Below are 20968 nucleotides of genomic sequence, written 5' to 3'. Positions count from 1 at the left end.
TGTATACTGGACTTTATCTCTGAAAGGATTGCACATGACTTCTGCCTTTTTTTCCCAGAGTAAGATGCCCTAGACTTTGAAAGCATCATCAGCCCCAATGTTTTGCATGTTTTGTTAATGACAAGAATATTGACCATTTTCATTTTTTATAATCCAAATACTTTTTTTCTAATTCTATCTTTGATAGAATTCTTTTTCTAGAGTGCAGGTTTTTATTATTTTGCCCAGATGATAAATTCATGTGACAAATAATTCTTTCAATTTATTTATTAATCTCTAGAGAAGAGAAATTCTTAAGTGACAACATTTCCAGTGGTATTAGGATTAAAAGTATCTTTAATAATATAATATGTGGCATATAACAAATATTTAGGTAAATCTGTTAATAACTCATGAGCCAACTAGTGTAGTTTAATATAAGAAAACATGAAATTATTCCTTTTGGATATCTAAGCATTGCCAAGTAAAATACTAAAATTAAAAGGCTTGTACAGAGTCAGGAAGAGAGAAATGTGCTGAGTGAATGGTTTATATCTTCAGATCCTAATTTCTTAGAATTTTAAAATGTTAAATTCCCTGAAGCAAAAAGAAATATAGGCATAATAAAATTAAAGGCAACATTTATATATATCAAATGTAAAATAGTAACTGGGAATCTGGAAATGTTAGAAATACTTGACAAGATAATTAACTCTTCAATAATTCATTTATATTTGAAGACCTATTTCATTATAAAAGAACCTCAGCTGAGTAGGAAGATAATAACATCAGTGATAAAATATACAGTGAAATTGAGAGTAATTTATAAAAACAGGGAGATAGATGAGGAATTTACAGTTGGTAAAAAACCTAAAGATATTGATGAAAAATTCTATGGTTATGAAGGTTAAATACAAGATGAGGGTACTCTTTAGATTCAGCAGAAAGAAACATTCTTAGGAATAGCAACGATAGTTAGGGAAAGTAGTCACTCATATTGTCTGAAAGGGAGATTTAGTAGATGGTTTCTTCTGTATTACATATACCCATATCATTCAGTGGCAACAAAATTCTTTTGATACTGTCCATGTCTACAGTATACACAAAGTTAAACTTTTTAAAGTTAATCTTGATAACTGACATATTAATGCTTAGAAAAAATAAGGAACTTTTTTCTTCATGAATATTTACTTAGGGGGTCAGGAAATAATACCTCAGCATTGGTTTCAAGGAAACATCATCATGCTCGATGAGTTTATAAAGAATTAAAAGATGGAACCATAGTGAATGCCAGTCATCATAGTGAGATGGGAATGGATTATCTCATAAGCCCATCCTTGTTTTTTCATAAGAGTCTAAAATTAAAGTATTTTTTTGTTGATATAAATTATCTTAATTATACATTCTATTTTAATAAAACAAAACAAGACAAAATGACTAGTTGTACTGAGGGAATCCAGCCTCCTCAGCTAAAAGACAGAGACTGGGAGAATGACCCCCCCACAATCCAGGAGGAGATAGTCAGTGACCTACTGCATCACATAGACATACACAAGTCTATGGGACCGGATGGGATACACCCGAGGGTGCTGAAGGAGCTGGCTGGGGTGCTCGCCAAGCCGCTTTCCATCATTTACCAGCAGTCCTGGCTGACTGGGGAGGTCCCGACAGATTGGAAACTGGCCAATGTGACGTACATCAATAAGAAGGGTCAGAAGGATGATCCAGGAAATTACAGGCCTGTCAGCTTGACGTCGGTGCCTGGGAAGCTGATGGAGCAGCTCATCCTGAGTACCATCATACAACATGTGCGGGACAACCAGATGATCAGGCCCAGTCAGCATGGGTTTATGAAAGGCAGGTCCTGCTTGACAAACCTGATCTTCTTCTACGACAGGGCGACCTGCTTATCGGATGAGGGAAAGGCTGTGGATGTTGTCTACCTGGACTTTAGTAAGGTCTTTGACACTGTTTCCCACAGCATTCTCCTGGCAAAACTGGCTGTTCGTGGTTTGGATGGGCACACACTTTGCTGGGTAAAAAACTGGCTGGATGGCCGGGCCCAAAGAGTTGTGGTGAACGGAGTTAAATCCAGTTGGCGGCCAGTCACGAGTGGTGTCCCCCAGGGCTCGGTTTTGGGGCCACTCCTGTTTAACATCTTTATTGATGATCTAGATGAGGAGATCGAGTGCACCCTCAGTAAGTTTGCAGATGACACCAAGCTGGGTGGGAGTGTTGATCTGCTCGAGGGTAGGGAGGCTCTGCAGAGAGATCTGGACAGGCTGGAGCGATGGGCTAAGGCCAACTGCATGAGCTTCAATAAGGCCAAATGCTGGATGTTGCACTTTGGCCACAACAACCCCCAGCAGCGCTACAGGCTTGGGGAGGAGTGGCTGGAGAGCTGCCAGTCAGAGAGGGACCTGGGGGTGTTGATTGACAGCCAGCTGAACATGAGCCAGCAGTGTGCCCAGGTGGCCAAGAAGGCCAATGGCATCCTGGCTTGGATCAGAAAGCATGGCCAGCAGGGACAGGGAAGTGATCTTACCCCTGTACTTGGCACTGGTGAGGCTGCACCTCGATTACTGTGTTCAGTTTTGGGCCCCTCACTCCAAACAGGACATTGAATTACTCGAGCGTGTCCAGAAAAGGGCAACGAAGCTGGTGAAGGGTCTGGAGCACATGTCGTAGGAGGAGCGGCTGAGGGAACTGGGGTTGTTTAGTCTGGAGAAGAGGAGGCTGAGGGGAGACCTCATTGCCCTCTACAACTACCTGAAAGGAGGTTGCAGAGAACTGGGGATGAGCCTCTTTAACCAAGTAACAAGCAATAGGCCAAGAGGGAATGGCCTCAAGTTGCACCAGGGAAGGTTTAGACTGGATATTAGGAAGTATTTCTTTACAGAACGGGTTGTTAGGCGTTGGAATGGGCTGCCCAGGGCAGTGGTGGAGTCCCCATCCCTGGAGGTTTTTAAGAGTCACATTGACATAGTGCTCAGGGATGTGGTGTAGTTGGGAACTGTGAGTGTTAGGTTAATGGTTGGACTGGATGATCTATAAGGTCTTTTCCAATTTAGATGATTCTGTGATTCTGTGAAAATCTGGAACTATAAGTAATCAATAAAACCCATCTAAAAATATATATAAGCAACAAATACAGTCAAAGGCAACAGACCTGAATAGTGGAGGACTTTTTTATATATAAAAAAAACATTAGAAGAATAACCAGTGATTGAATGTTGAAGCTAGATAATGGCTGAAACAAGAACTACTCATAAATTTATCAGTACTTTAAATACTTTAATTTGAAATGGTTGTAGTGGTCTTTTATAATCTCATCTTGAATTCAAGAATTGATATTCTTGTGGTTCTTCTGGAATCTGTTAAGTTCCTTCCTAATCAGATAGGATTCGCACATATGAAAAGGTACTTCTTGTACAGCTCTGACTCCCATTACATTCTCTCTGACCTGCAATCACATTCCCACAGACACATTTGCAAGTCTTTCAAAACAGGGAAGCTTTTCACTCTGAGGAAAAACACAGCCATAAAGATTATGTCCTAGAAGAGGACTGCTGCTCTGCTAAAGTTAAATCATACCCAGGCTATACTTCAGAATTTAAGCACAGAAAACCCTGTAAGTAAGGGAAAGTATAATAAAAACTAAAGAGTTGAGCTAAGGTTTGGTGGGCTTTTTTTTTTTATTATTTCACTTTTTCACAGAATGAAGGTTAAATTATAAAAACATCTCTCTTGAAACAATGCAAGTTATAACTAACATATGCTAGTCTACTCAGCTGCAGAAGTAAAATGTTTGTAACTAGCTGTCATCAGCCTAATTGCTTAAGGGTTAAAAACATTTGTTTTCTAAAAGATTTGGTGAAACCTATTTCTTTGATAAGTAACAACCTTTGTTAAATTCAGATTTTTTTAAGACCTGTTCATTGACCTTAGTTTTCATTATCATCTATCTGTTGCTAATTTAAGAAATAATAAATAATTGCTTAAGTATGAATCCTGTCAACTCATTTGGCATCCTCACCATATTTTCCATTTATTCAGAGGCAAAAATCTTCAAACTGGAACTGTTACCAGACTTAAATTGATGGGGTATGTTTGTTCTGCCAGTTTTAGACTTTAAATATTGCTAAATACAAACATCAAAATCATGAGGAATTTGTACATTTTAAAAACTTAAGGAATAAAATTTTGGGAAAATTCATTATATTTATAAAATAATGCATTCTTCTATCTTTTATCTATCTTCTAGTTTTATTCTGTAAGCCTTAATTTTTCTATCCATATCTATAAAGATTTATCTTTCCTTACCATTCCTTGTCTTTCCTTGCCTTCCCCTTCCCTGCCTTGCCTTGTCTTTTCTGCTCTTTGCCTTTCTTCCTCCTTCTCCTTCCCCTTCTCCTTCTCCTTCTCCTGCATCTTTCCAGTGTAGGTGAGTTTCACAAGTACTGAAGTGCTGGAGTAATCGAGCTGTTCCAAAGTCTCAGAAGATATAGTGGAAGTTGGCAAGTCTGCTTCATTCCTACAACAAAGCTATTTTGGTGGGTGAAATCACCTGAAAACAACCCAAGATCTATCACAATGAATGTGTATCTTATTAAGTCAAATGACAGCAAAGGTTTTGTTTAGGTTTTCCTAATGAGCCAAGTGACACATCATATCTTCTATATTCAGCTCCAGTGAATTGATGTCATGAGCACTTCAATAAGCCAGCTTCAACACTTAAGAGATTTTGACCCTATATGACAAAAATAAAATGTGATTTGGGCTGTATGAATTTGTGAGCACCTGATTTGAAGGATGAAAGGACTTTTTTTCCAGCACTGGCTGAGCTGTTCCTCTCTGAGAACAAAGCCAGTTTAAGACCTCCCAGACTGGATATACCAAAAAAAAAAAAAAAAAGGGGGGGGCGGGGAGGGGGGAAAGACTCACTCAAAATCTCTCTAGTCACTTGGAAACTTTAGGCCATTACCTGCAATTTACACTTCCTTGTGTATTAAAATGCAGCACTGCCTATCCAGCCTGTCAAGTGCTATAGACTTCCCAGAAACACCACTCTCTAAAGTTGTTAACAGTGTACAAGGAAGCAGGTAACACAGAGATAACCTTCATTCAGTGCAAGAGGCATGCACAACCCTTATCCAAATTGTTAGATACTTACAGCTGTTCATCAGAAAACCAAATTGTTAGCAATGAAACCATGGAAGAAAAGGGTGTTGCAAATTTCCAGACGAAGCCTGCAAAAGACATTGTGAGACTGCAGCATGGAAAGTAAGGTCTTTGGAGAATTCTACTCATGCAAACAATCACTGGACTACATGAATTTCAGAAGTAAATTATTGGAGTTGGAAGAATAAAAAAGACACTCCAATTTCAGGGTTTCCCTACCATAATTCTGGGATTAGAGGTCCAGGCTTTAACATCATCACCATATGTCAGGCTGTCTCACAGTTTGCTTGTTAAAATATAACCTATTATTTTTATATTTGTTAAATAAACAGTAGCCAGGAAATTCTTTAAACTTCTGTTACTCACGCAGTATTTCCTTCTCCTCAGATATTTAAGACACTTGTTCTTAAACAAGCAGAGAATGGTTCTTCTATTCATATTTTGTCTGTTCCAAGTACTGCAAACTTTATTGATTTCTCTTTCTGACATCTGGGACTTAGGAGTTGAATTCTTCATTAAGTGATGAGCGCACTTTGGCCTGGAAGTGTTCAGGCTGCTGATTCTGTGAGTATATTCAGGCTAGGGAGATTAGTAGGTGTCTAGCTTCAAATACTTAGTTTTAAAGATAAAAAAAATGAAAAAAAAAATTTTTTACAAAATTTGTTCATAGCAGAATGTTTTTTGCTGGATTTAAAGACTTTTCTTATTTTTGAAAAGTAGACAAAAATCTGATACAGAAGCCTCCTTTAGCATTAGGTATGTATTCAGGCACAGCCAAAGACTCTACACTCCCTGTCTATCTGCCTATCGTGTGCTATGATAACCTAATTTTTCAGTATTTTCAGTCAATAAATAAATAAAATCATACAGATTTTCAGCCTGGTTCCTGTTCTAATGTAGTAATAAAGTTTGTTTTCCCTGTGGTACAACAACTACCTACCTTTAGCTGTCAACTAGGTTTTCCAAAGTCGATTAAACAACTGCTGTTCCTCAGAATATGTTTTTTGCAACAAGTGCAGATGTTAGCCCTTGAGGCTTAGATGATCGGACGCTTTGCTGGGTAAAAAACTGGCTGGATGGCCGGGCCCAAAGAGTTGTGGTGAACGGAGTTAAATCCAGTTGGAGACCGGTCACAAGTGGTGTCCCCCAGGGCTCAGTCATGGGGCCACTCTTGTTTAACATCTTTATTGATGATCTAGATGAGGGGATCGAGTGCACCCTCAGTAAGTTTGCAGATGACACCAAGTTGGGTGGGAGTGTTGATCTGCTCGAGGGTAGGGAGGCTCTGCAGAGAGATCTGGACAGGCTGGAGCGATGGGCTAAGGCCAACTGTATGAGGTTCAGTAAGGCCAAATGCCGGGTGCTGCACTTGGGTCACAACAACCCCCAGCAGCGCTACAGGCTTGGGGAGGAGTGGCTGGAGAGCTGCCAGTCAGAGAGGGAGCTGGGGGTGTTGATTGACAGCCAGCTGAACATGAGCCAGCAGTGTGCCCAGGTGGCCAAGAAGGCCAATGGCATCCTGGCTTGGATCAGAAATAGCGTGGCCAGCAGGGACAGGGAAGTGATCTTACCCCTGTACTTGGCACTGGTGAGGCTGCACCTCGATTACTGTGTTCAGTTTTGGGCCCCTCACTACAAAAAGGACATTGAATTACTCAAGCGTGTCCAGAGAAGGGCAACAAAGCTGGTGAAGGGTCTGGAGCACATGTCGTACGAGGAGTGGCTGAGGGAACTGGGGTTGTTTAGTCTGGAGAAGAGGAGGCTGAGGGGAGACCTCATCGCCCTCTACGGCTACCTGAAAGGAGGTTGCAGAGAGCTGGGGATGAGCCTCTTTAACCAAGTAATAAGCGATAGGACAAGAGGGAATGGCCTCAAGTTGCACCAGGGAAGGTTTAGACTAGATGTCAGGAAGTATTTCTTTACAGAACGGGTTATTAGGCAGTGGAATGTATTGCCCAGGGAGGTGGTGGAGTCCCCATCCCTGGAGGTGTTTAAGAGTAGGGTCGACATAGCGCTGAGGGATATGGTGTAGATGGGAACTGTCAGTGTTAGGTTAATGTTGGACTGGGTGATCTTCAAGGTCCTTTCCAACCTAGTTGATTCTGTGATTCTGTTAACTGGAACATAATACAAAGTTATTAGTCAAGTATTTGTAGAAATCAGGCAGGCTTCTCTTATCACATAGAATATTTTTTGTCTCCATTTTAATGTTTCACAAGGTCATAATGGCCAAGCATTGCAAGAATCAACAGGGAGAGATTCAGGGGTTTGTTTCCTCAAATACGGGTTTGTGGTGGTGCAACCCCCACCTCCTGGGCTACTCAGTGCTTCATGTGATTCCCCCTCCCTGGGCCACATACCAACCTAAAATGGACTACAAAAAGCAGTGGAACAGATCATTAAGGCACCCCCTTAACACACCTGGCTCCTGACAGCCCAGTACATCTGTACTTGGGTCGTGGCCTGAAGGGGGTGATATCAGACTTCAAGATGTGTGTGTGCAACTGATGAAAAGTACCAGAATATTCTGTCATCTGAGTCAGGCCAAAATCGAAAAGTAATTGATGAAAGTCAGTTATCTCAGACCCTATATACAGTGAACATAAGTGAGATCCTTTGAGCTCTCCTGGATAACAGCAGGCTGTGACCAGCATCTCCCCTGAGTTGGGAGGCCTCTCAAGGTATAGACCCCTTGAGGTTTAAAGACCATCTGCTGATGAAGCTGATGAAGAGCCAGGGTGAAGTCAGACTTCTTGAGGCTCAATTATCACCTGTTGAGGAATGCCAAAGAATTGTATTTATTCTAAACTTGAAAAGAGGGAAGTTTTACCTATAGGCTAGCCTCTTCCATCCACCTCTCTACCTATCTATGTGTTTGAATACACACATTTGCCTTCATAAGTGTGGATGTCTACATATTTCACTAGATCCAAGTATTTCTGTCTGTGTGTGTGTGTGTATGTTTTGTGTTTGTACATATGTACATATATCTACTTTGATTTAGGGTACCTTATAATAAGTTAGTGTTAATTTTGTCATTCTTGAAATTGTAATTAAGTCACTGTTTTAATTACAACATATTCTACCATATCACCTTGTTAATCTTTAAATTGGTCAATCATTAAGTGCTGCTAATATTCAACCTTTTGATCCACCTCATACTGTTAATAAATCTGGAATTGTACTAAATCATAACTGTGACAATATTTTCATCCACAACAGCGTTTTTTTAAAACTTGCAGCTTCTGTTTCTCTGCATTTTTCAGTGTTGATATAAGCAGTGCGTAGGAATTAGCTAGTCTGTTTTTTACCTAGAGGATCTTTACACAGTGACAGTATTTTTCACCAAAATAACCCAACAAAACAGCCTGCTTAGCTGGTATAGGAGAACAGTATCATAAATACCCAGATTTGGCAAAACTATGTCTGGAATTTGCATGTAACTTTAGCGTCTCTAGTACTACCTTCATCAGTATAAGTCAAAAAGGATACATATGCATCTATGAAAAACATTGATTTGCCTTTAGAAGGAATCAATCATGTGGAGATTAATGAGTTCTGCATCCATTGCAGGCCTATAGTCTCTCTTGATTTCCATCTAGAGGAAATGAAGCACGGGTGCATTTCTGCTTTCAAACTCTATCCCATACTAAAAAGCAACTCCCCTCCCTTGTCCTCTGTGTGGGTAATTGGGTTTAATTAGTGCCTGGCTCTGTTACCATTCTCAACACCTCAAAAGGGATGGGAAGGAGTTTGCTGGTGATCATCAGAAGAGAGTCACTAGTATCTACTTCTGTTTTCTTCTGTGTCTGTGAACAGATCGCTACTGTGTACAGTCTTCCCCCACGGGGTTTTCCTCATTGCATGTTCTTTTTATGCAACTTCTTCCTACTTGTTCTGGCACTAGAAAGACAAGACTTAGTGCAAGGTAAGAGGGAATGTCATTGCCAGGGTTGACATGTACACATGTGCTAAAGGATGTGTGCTAAAAGATGTGTGCTAAAGGGTGAGAGATTGGGAGGTAAATGGAAACCTGCAGAGGCAAAGCTGAAATGTGGTTAGTGAAGGAGTGGGCAGTGCTTACAGAGACCATACAGCTCTGTAGCAGCCTAAACAGTTAGCAGAAAGTTGGGCAGGTCTGAAGAATGAGGTAGAAGGAGGTATGCATATGAGAAAGGTGCTCACAGGTGGAAGGGCCAGGGTCAAGGAGGCAGCTGAGCTCCTAGGATTGTCTGCAGAACCGGTTGTGAGGATAGACTGGGTAATCTCCAGAAAATTGATCTGGATCTAGCCCTGAGCAGCAGGTTTATCATTGCATCTGGGCCTAACTTGGAAGTTGGCCCTGCTTTGAATGGGGTTTGGATCAGATGATCTCCGGAGGTCCCTTCTAACCTAAATTATTATGTGTTACTGTGATTTTAATATGCACTGCCATCTACTTGGGATATATATCCTAGAGTCACATTCTAGAAGAATAATCCAATCTATCTTAAAGAAACAGGGAGCAACATCTCAGGTTACCTGTCTTTTCACAGATGTCTGAGTACAGTCTGCTACTCCTAATTCCTTCCACACATGACTGATTGCCTTCACATCATTCCCACCACCTCCTCATTTCATGATCTAGAACTGTATTTTCTAGCCCTATCCATCTTCATTCACCCTCTCATGAGAGCTTTAGGAAGCCTCCAAATGGAAAACCTTGGTTTTGTGTCTGTTCTGGAGTTCAGTCACTGGGGCTCATGAGCACACTGGGTGCAGCCTTTAACCTATCTGAATTGTGAATATCATGGAGGCTTCTAAATTCAGCTGTGTTTCCTGGACATCTTTCACAAGTTTCCAATTCATTGCTTCTGTGGGTATAGATTATGTGGCAGGGAAAATTCAGAAAACAGCATCTACACTTGTAAAAAAGTATGCAAATAATTGTTATAGTTTCTTATTCTTCAGTACAGAAATGTCGATTCTTTATCCTCTGGTGGGCTTTGTTTATCTAATTATCTTAATGACACAGAACAAGTAATACAAAAATGATTTTTTTTGTGGATTCAGATCAGGCATATGCTCCAAGGAGCTTTTTCTGGGTCTCTTCTCCAGGCGACAAAAAGGTCAGCTGGATGGGAACAGTGAGAAATTAGTGCAGCTGCTTCAGGTTTTTCACTATGCCATTCCGCATGAAATGGTTTTCTGACCCAGAACCTGTCAAATTTAATCAGAGTTTAATATATTTTGGAAAATTTGATAAAGATCAGGCATAGCTTGGTCCTTAAAAAGGCAACAGCAGTTGGACAGTGGAAAGCCAAGCAAACAGGAAACATATTTGATGATCTGTTTGCCTGTCTCAAGATTTCAGTATTCCCTGCTGGTCCTAATAATGATAGCTCAGATGTAACTAAGGATATTAAAGGTTCTTGGGGACCAACCTAATCTTGTAGCTTGCTGCTTAGGGACATTTCAGCCCAAAATCATGCATACCCCTTCTTCACAGATTATCCAGAAAAGAGTAAGATGAAAAGGAGCCTCCTGAGCAATCCTGGGGGAGAGAAGTAGACCTACATCACCTGAGAGCATTTGACTGAGGGCCTGAGATAAACACACTCTTTCTCCCCTACCTGTGTCTCAGGCAGATATATCATCCTCCTGTAGCTCAACAGCTGATTTGACTTAAGTGTCTAAACATTTCATGTCCTAGCATCCAAAGCTGTCCCTAGGACTGTCTCACACTTCATGCATCTGTCATGGTCATTTGTGTCCCTGCCATCTTTTGGCAGGTAACCTGCTTTCAGCACTGCTGAGACAAGAGATAGCCAGAAATAGGTATTAAGGATGCTCAGTGTGCCTGGGCAAAATTTGTCCCAGTATTGATGAAAAACATTCCTTGTCATCCCCATACCAGCAGTGTAGGGCCTGGGGTCTAAGCAGTTTGGTAGCTGTGGGTGAGGGCCAGGATATAACACAAACTTGGGGGAGAGCAGTACCTGAACTAGCTCTAAACACATTGTCCCTGGGTGCATGATGGGATATAACACCTTACAGAACCTTCAGGTCAGACTCCAGGGTGAGCATGGGTGCACTGGTAGTGTTACCTAACAGGGAGCATAGGACTGCACTCACATTACTTTATTGCTTCTGGCTTCTTTGCAGGGATTTCCACAAGACTTTGTGTGGTTCCTAGTACCTGTTTAAATGCCGTAAGAGTGTATGGGCATAGGAGGATAGGGAGGCAGTATATTGCAGATTTGCAAATGTCAGGGGCACTTGGATTTGAGCATCCAAGCAGATATGCTCTTGTATACCTCCAAGGATTGATCTCATATTCTGGCAAAGTCATTTAGTCAGGTGCCTAGATGCCTCTACAAAATCTGGGTCATTTTACTTCTGGCTTGCCCTTAATCTTAAACTTTCAGTAACAATCCAAGACCCTTTTTTCCCTAACTAGCCACAGGATTCTGCAGACATATCTTCCCACAGAAATGGGATTTTGCCGCATAACCAAGCACAAACTTGACAAATTAGGTCAGAGTTGTAGACAGCTCTTTTCCTGTGTTGGAATGAAGGTGTTTGAAATGAGAGAAAAATATGGTAAGCAATATGAAATGTATTGCTTGATAATGACTAGAAGATGTATGTAATCACGGCACATTGCATGTAGGTGTTATAACAATATTGCTTTCCTCTGTGGGACGAAATGGGGTTCATAGAAGAGTTACAGTAAATTCCCATAAACTAAGACTTTCCCGATAATCAGTGCATTCATAAGATGACATGTTTGTGTATATCGTCCTTTTCTACGATCTGTGCATCTGTCATGTTTTCTGTGTAGTGTCAATATTCTCATGTTCAAACATGACCTGAGGTTGGTAAGAAAAATGAACTAGCAGTATCCAAACTGCAGATTCTCTTCCCCTCTCCTCAGCAGCTACTGTAGGTAGTGATATTTGAAGACTTTAACCTGACTTCCCCAGGTTTTGTGTTCTGAAGGTTGAGGACCATAAATCTTAAGCATGAGCACTATATTTTTCGATTCATTTCCTGTGTTGGGTGATAAAAGACTACTGAAAAGCTTTGTATGAATTTCTGCTCTGGCAGCTCTAAATATGACTGGAGTATGGTTTTAATTATTGTACATACCTCCCCTTCTCACCTCCCCCCTTCCCCAGGGGGAAAAAAAAAAATGTTACTTTGCTTGGATCATTGTGTCAACAACACTGAAAAATTTTCATGCCACTGCATGGCTATCTAACGAAAATGTAAGTGCTCAATCAGCCCAAAGCGAACCTCCTGGTTTTGGAGTTGGATGTTAAACAAAACAGCTTCTCACAGGTAGATCAGTAAACTATAAAAATATATGTGAATAAATTCTTACTATGCCTCTGGAAGGCAGGTAAACTGTGTAGAGAAGATGGGGATACTTGTTTCCAAGGAAAAGATGTAATAACTATTGAGTTGGGAGGGATGCTTGTAGTGGGTGTGTGAGCACATGTTTCTCCTAACAAAAACAGGTAAAATGTGTACTCCGCTCTTCCCAAGGGAAAATAAATTCCCAGTTAGACCCAGCAGAAAACTGAAATTAAAAATAAAATAACTATATAGATGATGCTATAGCTTCCTCCAATTTTCTCATCTCTATTGCTTTCAGCCAATTATAATTTTACCCAAATGCAAGTGGTGTTTATTTTCTGCTCCTACACTTATGTCTTGCTTTTGCTTTAACAATGTTAGACTTGATAGTTTGCTTCACTAGTTGTCCAGTTTTATTCTCTTTGTGTATTCAAAGTTTAGATTAGCATTCAACTTCTTACTTTGTAATATACACATTACATGTGATCTAACAAACATTTCTGATGCCATCTTCAACCTCAGCTGCAGCACTATGCGATAGTATTTCTCCGACATGGTAGCATGCATAAAATACCCTCTATGCATTCATACAGTATGCTTCAGTGGATGAGTTTGGTTCTCCTTTGGGCTTGGCTAAAGATGATGAAGGGGGAAAAAGTTGCCTTGATGAAAAACTTCTACAAGACTTTTGTGCTTCTTGAACTGGTGAAATACAATGTCATGTTCTTATCTTTCAATGATGTGATAGGCCTTTTCATAAAGCTCCTCGCATATGTGGTCCTATCTGTGCTTACTCCCTGCTTTGAAATGCCATCAGCATTAGCCTACGTGTAACACTTCCATCTGTAAGACCACACACAAGTGTATGCAATCTCCCACTTACCCATTGCTGACAAAAACAGCAGTGGGTAAATACATACATGTATTCCACAAGAATGGAGTGGCATCAGTCACAAACATAATTTAAAAATCTAGGTTTTGAAAATGTCTCTAGCCTTTCATCATTACTACTGCCAGCAGGATACAATATAAAACCTTCTAAAAAAAAATGTAATCATAAAAATGCACAGAAGATTATACTAACAATTCAGAACGAATAGGCTCTTGCCATGACAGTCATGCTGGTGCTGAAAGAACATGTTCTTTTACAATAAGTTGGTGATGATTCATTATTTTACAAGAGAACTGGAGTAGGGATTACAATAATGGAATCAATGACAAAAGCTGTTCAGTTTCCATATTTATGTTTCGTCTTTTTTTTAATCAGCAGTGGAATAACATAACCCTGGGGTTAAGTCTTGTGCCAGAAGAGCTCTTGAAGTCTCCAGCTGATCACATTATGTGAGATGACAACAAAGACTGAGTGATGTTTTCAAGAAGCAAGTATGGATACATTTTTGAAAAAGTGGACATTTGGTTAGCTTTATTGTAAGGTTACAGAAATATAGAAATTACCAGCTCTCACTCAGGGTTCTAGCAGATAGATCATGCACAGATCACATAGACACCTTAAAGAAGCTACCCAAAAGCAGTTTCTGTTATTCACATGCACACTGTACTTTAGAAACATTCATTTGGGTGATGGCAAAGAAGGCAAATGATGTGTGCATGACCTCAGAGTTCACCACAGAAACTTTGCTCCTGAGTGTAGTGAGCTGAACAGTTTTAACTTCCTGAGCTTTCAAGTCACAGAATCACAGAATCATCTAGGTTGGAAAGGACCTTGAAGATCATCTAGTCAAACCGTTAACCTAGCACTGACAGTTTCCAACTACACCATATCCCTAAGAGCTATGTCGACCCTACTCTTAAACACCTCCAGGGATGGGGACTCCACCACTGCCCTGGGCAGCCCATTCCAACGCCTAACAACCCGTTCTGTAAAGAAATACTTCCTGACATCTAGTCTAAACCTTCCCTGGCACAACCTGAGGCCATTACCTCTTGTCTTATCACTCATTACTTGGTTAAAGAGGCTCATCCCCAGTTCTCTGCAACCTCCTTTCAGGTAGTTGTAGAGGGCGATGAGGTCTCCCCTCAGCCTCCTCTTCTCCAGACTAAACAACTCCAGTTCCCTCAGCCGCTCCTCGTACAACATGTGCTCCAGACCCTTCACTAGCTTCGTTGCCCTTCTCTGGACACGCTTGAGTAATTCAATGTCCTTTTTGCAGTGAGGGGCCCAAAACTGAACACAGTAATCGAGGTGCGGCCTTACCAGTGCCGAGTACAGGGGCAAGATCATCAAAACTCTTTTAAAAAGACCTGCTACTTTGTGTGTTTCAAGCTAAGAAACTGCGCAGATGTGTCTCAGAATTGTTCCAAATAACATTTTCCTCTTACTTGTCTTTATTTATGCAATGAATAAACATATTCTGATATATTACAATATACAAACAAACCTACTGATTTCATAGAACTTCCCTATAGTGCTAGAGGGGATACTGAACCATAAGAAATGTGAGGAAAAGGGGTCTTTGAATAAAGTCAGCTATCTTACTTAGAAAATAAGGTAAGAATGACTGTACATCATCAGCCTAAAGGCAGACTTCAACGGAGGCTAGTAGTGGATGCCTCTGGGAACACCAAAACCCTGGTAAGTACAGGGCGACACTTTCACTGGCACATTGTGCTAAATTCCAACAATCTGCTTCAGGACCTTTAGGAGTCAAAACTTTATCTGGACCATCATGTTTCAAGATCATATCCAATTGTTTTTGAATACGTTGGTAGTTTTGACATTCACAGAACCTTTTGGAAATAAGCTCCACAATTTAAAAAAAAACCCACCTCATTCTCTTAGTGTGCATGTCCCAGGGATTTAATACATTTATAGGCTGCATAAATGTGTTTGTTTCTTGAGGTGTGACAAAGCTTGGGAACAGCTGAATGCAGGTAAAGCAAATGTAACTTGCATTCGTGCTAGTGAGGTTAGATCTTTGTAATGTAAACAAAGTGCCTGCAGTTTGTTTCTTGTGAGATTGTGATGAGTTTGAGGAAGATCAGCTTGATAAGCAATCTCAGTACATAGTTCAAGACAGGTTTTCAGTTATTGCAGGTTTGACCTGATGAGGACTAAGTTAAGCTGAAAAAGTAGTAATTTTAAATGTGCTTTAGATGATCTTTTACTTAAGCAAGAATTCCCACTTTTTAAAATAATTTGTATGTTTTGGAATATGCTTATGGACAAATTGATTCACAATCCTTTGTTGGCTTTCCACCTCGAGTTTCAAAAGCTTTGTGGAGGAAACAAATGTCTAAAACTTGGCTACCACAATCTTTCCCTCTGCCGCTGACATGTAAGAGGTGATCTGGTTAACATCATCTTGAGTCTGGTTTGACCACTGAGGACAAAAAACATCTGGGTTACTCTAGGAGGCCTTTGGTCAGAGTCCAGCAATATACTCATAGCCAGATGCCTTACCTACTTCGTAGACCATGACTAATGAATAAATGTTAACCTTCAGCCTCATTGGGTTCAACAGTTCACAATCAGCTGGAGGATGTTACCAAAAAATTTGTTCACACTAAATATTTGATGACACTCAAAGGCTGACTTATTTTCTCCTCACTAGGATACATGGACAAGAGAAGATCACTGAGCTACATAAAGGATAAAAGCTGTGAAAGCCTTGTTGCCTAGTGCTTAGCCATGCACAGACAGGCAGAAGACTCAGACTGAAAATTAGAGCTACACATAGTAGCTCTATCTACGCTAGCAAATTTAAAATCACCAAGGAGTGTTCCCCATCACTGGATCTGGACTCTACTTATTCAGTTGACCTGGTACAGTTTTGGTTTAGGCCAATTAGCAGCCTCGCAAGTAATTCCTGGGCATAGTTTGTCAGCTAGTAAGCACAAGAAACCACTCCTAATATCAGTCTAGATGTATCCATCGTATTTGGCAGGGTAGAACTGTTTATACATGACACACAAGGTTATTCTGTACCTCGGTATCAGAGAGAAATCAAAGATTAATTCAGTTTTCTAATACAGATGGAGCATTCTCACAGAAGCTTGCAACCTGTACTTATTCAGGCTCACCCTCAGACTATTAATGCCTTTAGAAAAATGTCTGGAAGAATCAGGTATTTTTTATGAATGCTGGAGAGTGATTTAGCTCACTCTGAAGCTGGCATCTGGTGACTGGTTGACTAGCTAGTTAGCACCTGGTTGTATTGACTAGATCTTCACTGACTACAATGGGAGCATAAAGATCTACATATAGACACCTATATATATACACAATTTATATATATTGACTGGGATCTGAATTCTGTCTTCCTGCCTACTAAAATTTGGTGACACCTTTATGGTGATTTTCCTCTGACCCTTGCTAATCTTTGTCATCAGAGCTCCCTGTTGGTATTATGCTGAGAGGAGTCCAAATTTTTGTGTGTTACAAGTCACACTTGACATCTTTTGAAGAAGTTCCTTAACAATTTTAGCTTTTCATCACAACCATTCCTGTTAAATTTGTATCTGCATATTTAGCTTAGCAGAGAGACTCCAGGATGTTCAGTGGCTGTTCAAAATGTCTGGTTTTCTAAATAAATAGTAAATTGATTGCAAATACATTTCTGCAAGAGGGATTACTTGAGAGATCAACTGTATTAAAGGCTAATATTCTTAATGACATTTTTGTGCCACAGCTAATTAAATTTAAAATAACATTCCATGCCCTAAGGAACACAAGCATTAACATTTTGATTTGTGGTACAGGTGGAAAGAACTCCTACTTCATACTTTCCACATACAGCACTGACTGTAATGCAAACCGTGCAATATTATCCTGGAACAGTTAAAGGAATTCCATGGGAAATATAACTTCATGAGGCATTTTACCTGAGGCCGAACTCATAATCTCCTCCACTGCTACAAACTGTTCTCATTTTGTACTGTTTCATCTAAGGTATCTAATCTGCATTTCCAGTGCTTTTCTCAGGGGAAACCCTAACTCTGATACACTGAAATATAAAACAAAACAGCCCTGAAATGTATAATCAGTCTGTAGAGCTAATGAAAGTATTTTTCTTTATATGACTGCCATAAAACATTAAAGCATCCTTATTTGTCTAACCTTCTACACCAGAGGCTTCCCAGATGTGTTGCTCCCACTAGAAATAGAGAGTTCAAAGCCTCTAAAGTGCAAATAAAATGTGAATCCAGTAGAGTAGCTACACTTTTTTTTATTAGGTGAAAATTGGTCCTTCTATCTACAATATATTCTTTGTTTCTTTCTGGTTTTAAACCAGCAGTATTTTCATCCTAAATTCTCCAGTGATAGCAATGATAAATGAAATCTGTGGTTAATCCATATATAATTTAAAATACAATCTTTATAGAACAATTTTTTCTAATACCATCATGTCACTGTGTCCCAGTCCTAAGGAAAGGTATCATTGTTACTGATGAAAAGCATGTTTATTATTACTGGCCAATTTTCACCCAAGTCTCAGCTCCCAAAAGATCATGTTTCTTCTGGTTGTTTTCATACTATGATTAGGAGAAAATAAGTAAGTACATATGAGACCTCTGAGCTGGACACATACAAGATGGGAGTAGACTGATGGCTGGTAATTTATCTGATAATTGTGGTTAAATCTGAAAGTAGAATTTGTAGATACATATATGATGAATTTGTAAAAATATAAATGTGTAACTGTTAAATGTTAAGGTAGAAAACTAGGCACATGTGGTGGGGTTTACCCTGGCTGGACACCAGGTGCCCACCAAAGCTGCTCTATCACTCCTCCTCCTGAGTTGGAAAGGGGAGAGAAAATATAGCAAAAGGATTGTGGGTTAACATAGGGACAGGGAGAGATCACTCAGCAATTACCATCACAGGCAAAACAGACTTGACTTGGGGAAAAAATAATTTATTACAAATCAAATCAGAGTAGGATAATGAGAAATAAAAACCTAAATCTTAAAACACCTTCCCCACACCCCTCCCTTCTTCTGGGCTTAACTTTACTCCCAATTTCTCTACCTCCTCCCCCACAGCGGCACAGGGGAGAGAGAATGGGGGTTGTGGTCAGTTCATCACACATTGTCTCTGCTGCTCCTTCCTCCTCAGGGGGAGGACTCCTCACACTCTTCCCTTGCTCCAACGGGGGTCCCTCCCATGGGAGACAGTCCTCCATGAACTTCTCCAACATGGGTCCTTTCCATGGGCTGCAGTTCTTCACAAACTGCTCCAGCGTGGGTCCCTTCCACATGGTGCAGTCCTTCAGAAACAGAATGGGTTCCCCACAGGGTCACAAGTCCTGCCAGCAAACCTGCTCCACTGTGGGCAACTCTCCCCATGGGTCCACAGGTCCTGCCAGAAGCCTGCTCCAGTACAGGCTTCCCATAGGGTCACAATCTCCTTCGGACATCCAGCTGCTCCAACGTGGGGTCCTCCACAGGCTGCAGGTGGATATCTGCTCTACCGTTAACCTCCATGGGCTACAGGGGCACAGCCTGTCTCACTATGATCTTCACCATGGGCTGAAGGGGAATCTCTGCTCTGGCACCTGGATCATCTCCTCCTCCTCCTTCTTCAGTGATCTTGGTGTCTGCAGAGTTGTTTCTTTCACATATTCTCACTCCTCTCTTTGGCTGCATTAGTGTAGTTTTCTTTTTCCCCTTCTTAAATATGTTATCATAGAGGTTCTAATATCATCACTGATGGGCTCGGCCTTGGCCAGCAGTGGGTCCATCTTGGAGCCAGCTGGCATTGGCTCTATTGGACATAGGAGAAGCTTCTAACAGCTTCTCATAGAAGCCACCCCTGTAGCCCCTACCAAAACCTGGCCATACAAACTCAGTACAACACTCGATTTTTTCACAGGCTCATCTGTCTCTGTGAATAAATTTGCATGAACTTTAGTTTTTATAGTCAATCTTTTTTTTTTGCTTTTCAGGCTCCTGGAAGTATTTATAGGATTTTAAACACAATGACAGCAGGCCCATTGGCCACAGCTGTCACAGCTATGAAGGAGATGCATTTCATTATGGAGTGCTGCAGCATCCTGGAAAGTTCTTCTTTTAACAATATATTTCCAAGTATTATAGACTGAATAGCTGCTTATGTAGGATTTGATTCTAACTGCAATCATACAACTGTAAGATTAGAGTCATTCCACTGAATTAAATGAGCTGAAAGACCTCTTTTCTGATCTCACTCAAAATAGTTATTCACTAAAAAAATTTTGAATTTACGCCTAGGCAAGAGAATTAGTCCTGTTCAGTCTTTGTAGTTTTTTTAACCTTGGGACATCATTTATCACAGTGCAAGATGGATGCCAGAGGCTTGTATTCTGATACAATAGCATGATATGGCTCTGTATCACTTGGTATTAGAAATGGTCTACAGAATAGGTGCTTCTGGGAGCTGTACCTGCCCTGGCTGGGTGAAAGGCTATTTTTGCCAGTTGTGCCACGCACACCTTCTCAAAAGGTGCAGTGTCAGGTCTTTGGGTCTAACTTTTGACATTTTGTTCTGCCACAAAGCTGTATCAATCAAGTTAAACCCAACACCTGCAACATAATAAAGTACCTGAGGATGTTCCTGTGAACAGTGATATGCCAAAGGGTCACTGCATCATTGGTATTCTCTGGTTATCATATGTGTTATTTCTGGAGCACCAAACAGACTCTCCATGTGAAAAAAGCATATCCTGATGTTACAGTTTTGACATATTTACCCATGGTTCATGTGGAGAATTAAATATTCATGGCCAAAAAAATGCCTTCTGCAAACTTGTCCTTGAAAGAGAGCTGTTTCAAAACACATGGTTTTAATATTAATTATACACATATGAAACTAAAGGTTAAAAAAAAAAAACAATCCCAGATATATTCTGACAAGATTTATTGTTCTTGTGCCAAATCTGATATGAATGGCTTTCAGCTTTCATTCACCTGTGATCATGAATTACAGCAGAGCTGTTTGTGGACTGTACCTCAGTTGTACCATTACTATTCTACCAATTTGGAAGAGTTTCCAACTTACCTGGTTTTGACTGAAAGACAGAATGGTGGCGTGCTTAATATCCTCTCTGTGGACAACTTTTTCAACTGCATTGATCTTATTACAATTCACATTAAAAATCTGGACAATCAGGTCCATCTTTATTTTTCTCATCCACCAGCTTTCAAGAACTAGAAGAGGTGTTACTTCTTACTGCCATGATGAGGGAGGAGGGGCCAGGCGCTGCCACCTCTGAGAGCACCTCCCTGGGCAAGGATGAGTGCACTGCAGAGGGGCCAGCCTCCCCAGATGGAGGTTTTTAGCCTCTCTGTCCCATTAACTAACTGTGTGGTCTGTGAAAGAATAACAGTGTAGGAAGCCAGCAGGGTGCCCCAAAGACATGGAAGCTAACAGCAGGGACACTCTCAGTGACACTCCAAGGTTTTTTTCAAAGAAAAAAAGGTCCCTGGAAAAAAGAACCACTTCACTCAAAATCCAAATCTTTTTCTTTTT

This window comes from Strix uralensis, chromosome 3, assembly GCF_047716275.1.
Source record: "Strix uralensis isolate ZFMK-TIS-50842 chromosome 3, bStrUra1, whole genome shotgun sequence".
Classification (NCBI taxonomy): Eukaryota; Metazoa; Chordata; class Aves; order Strigiformes; family Strigidae; genus Strix; species Strix uralensis.
This window is presented reverse-complemented; position numbering follows the sequence as displayed.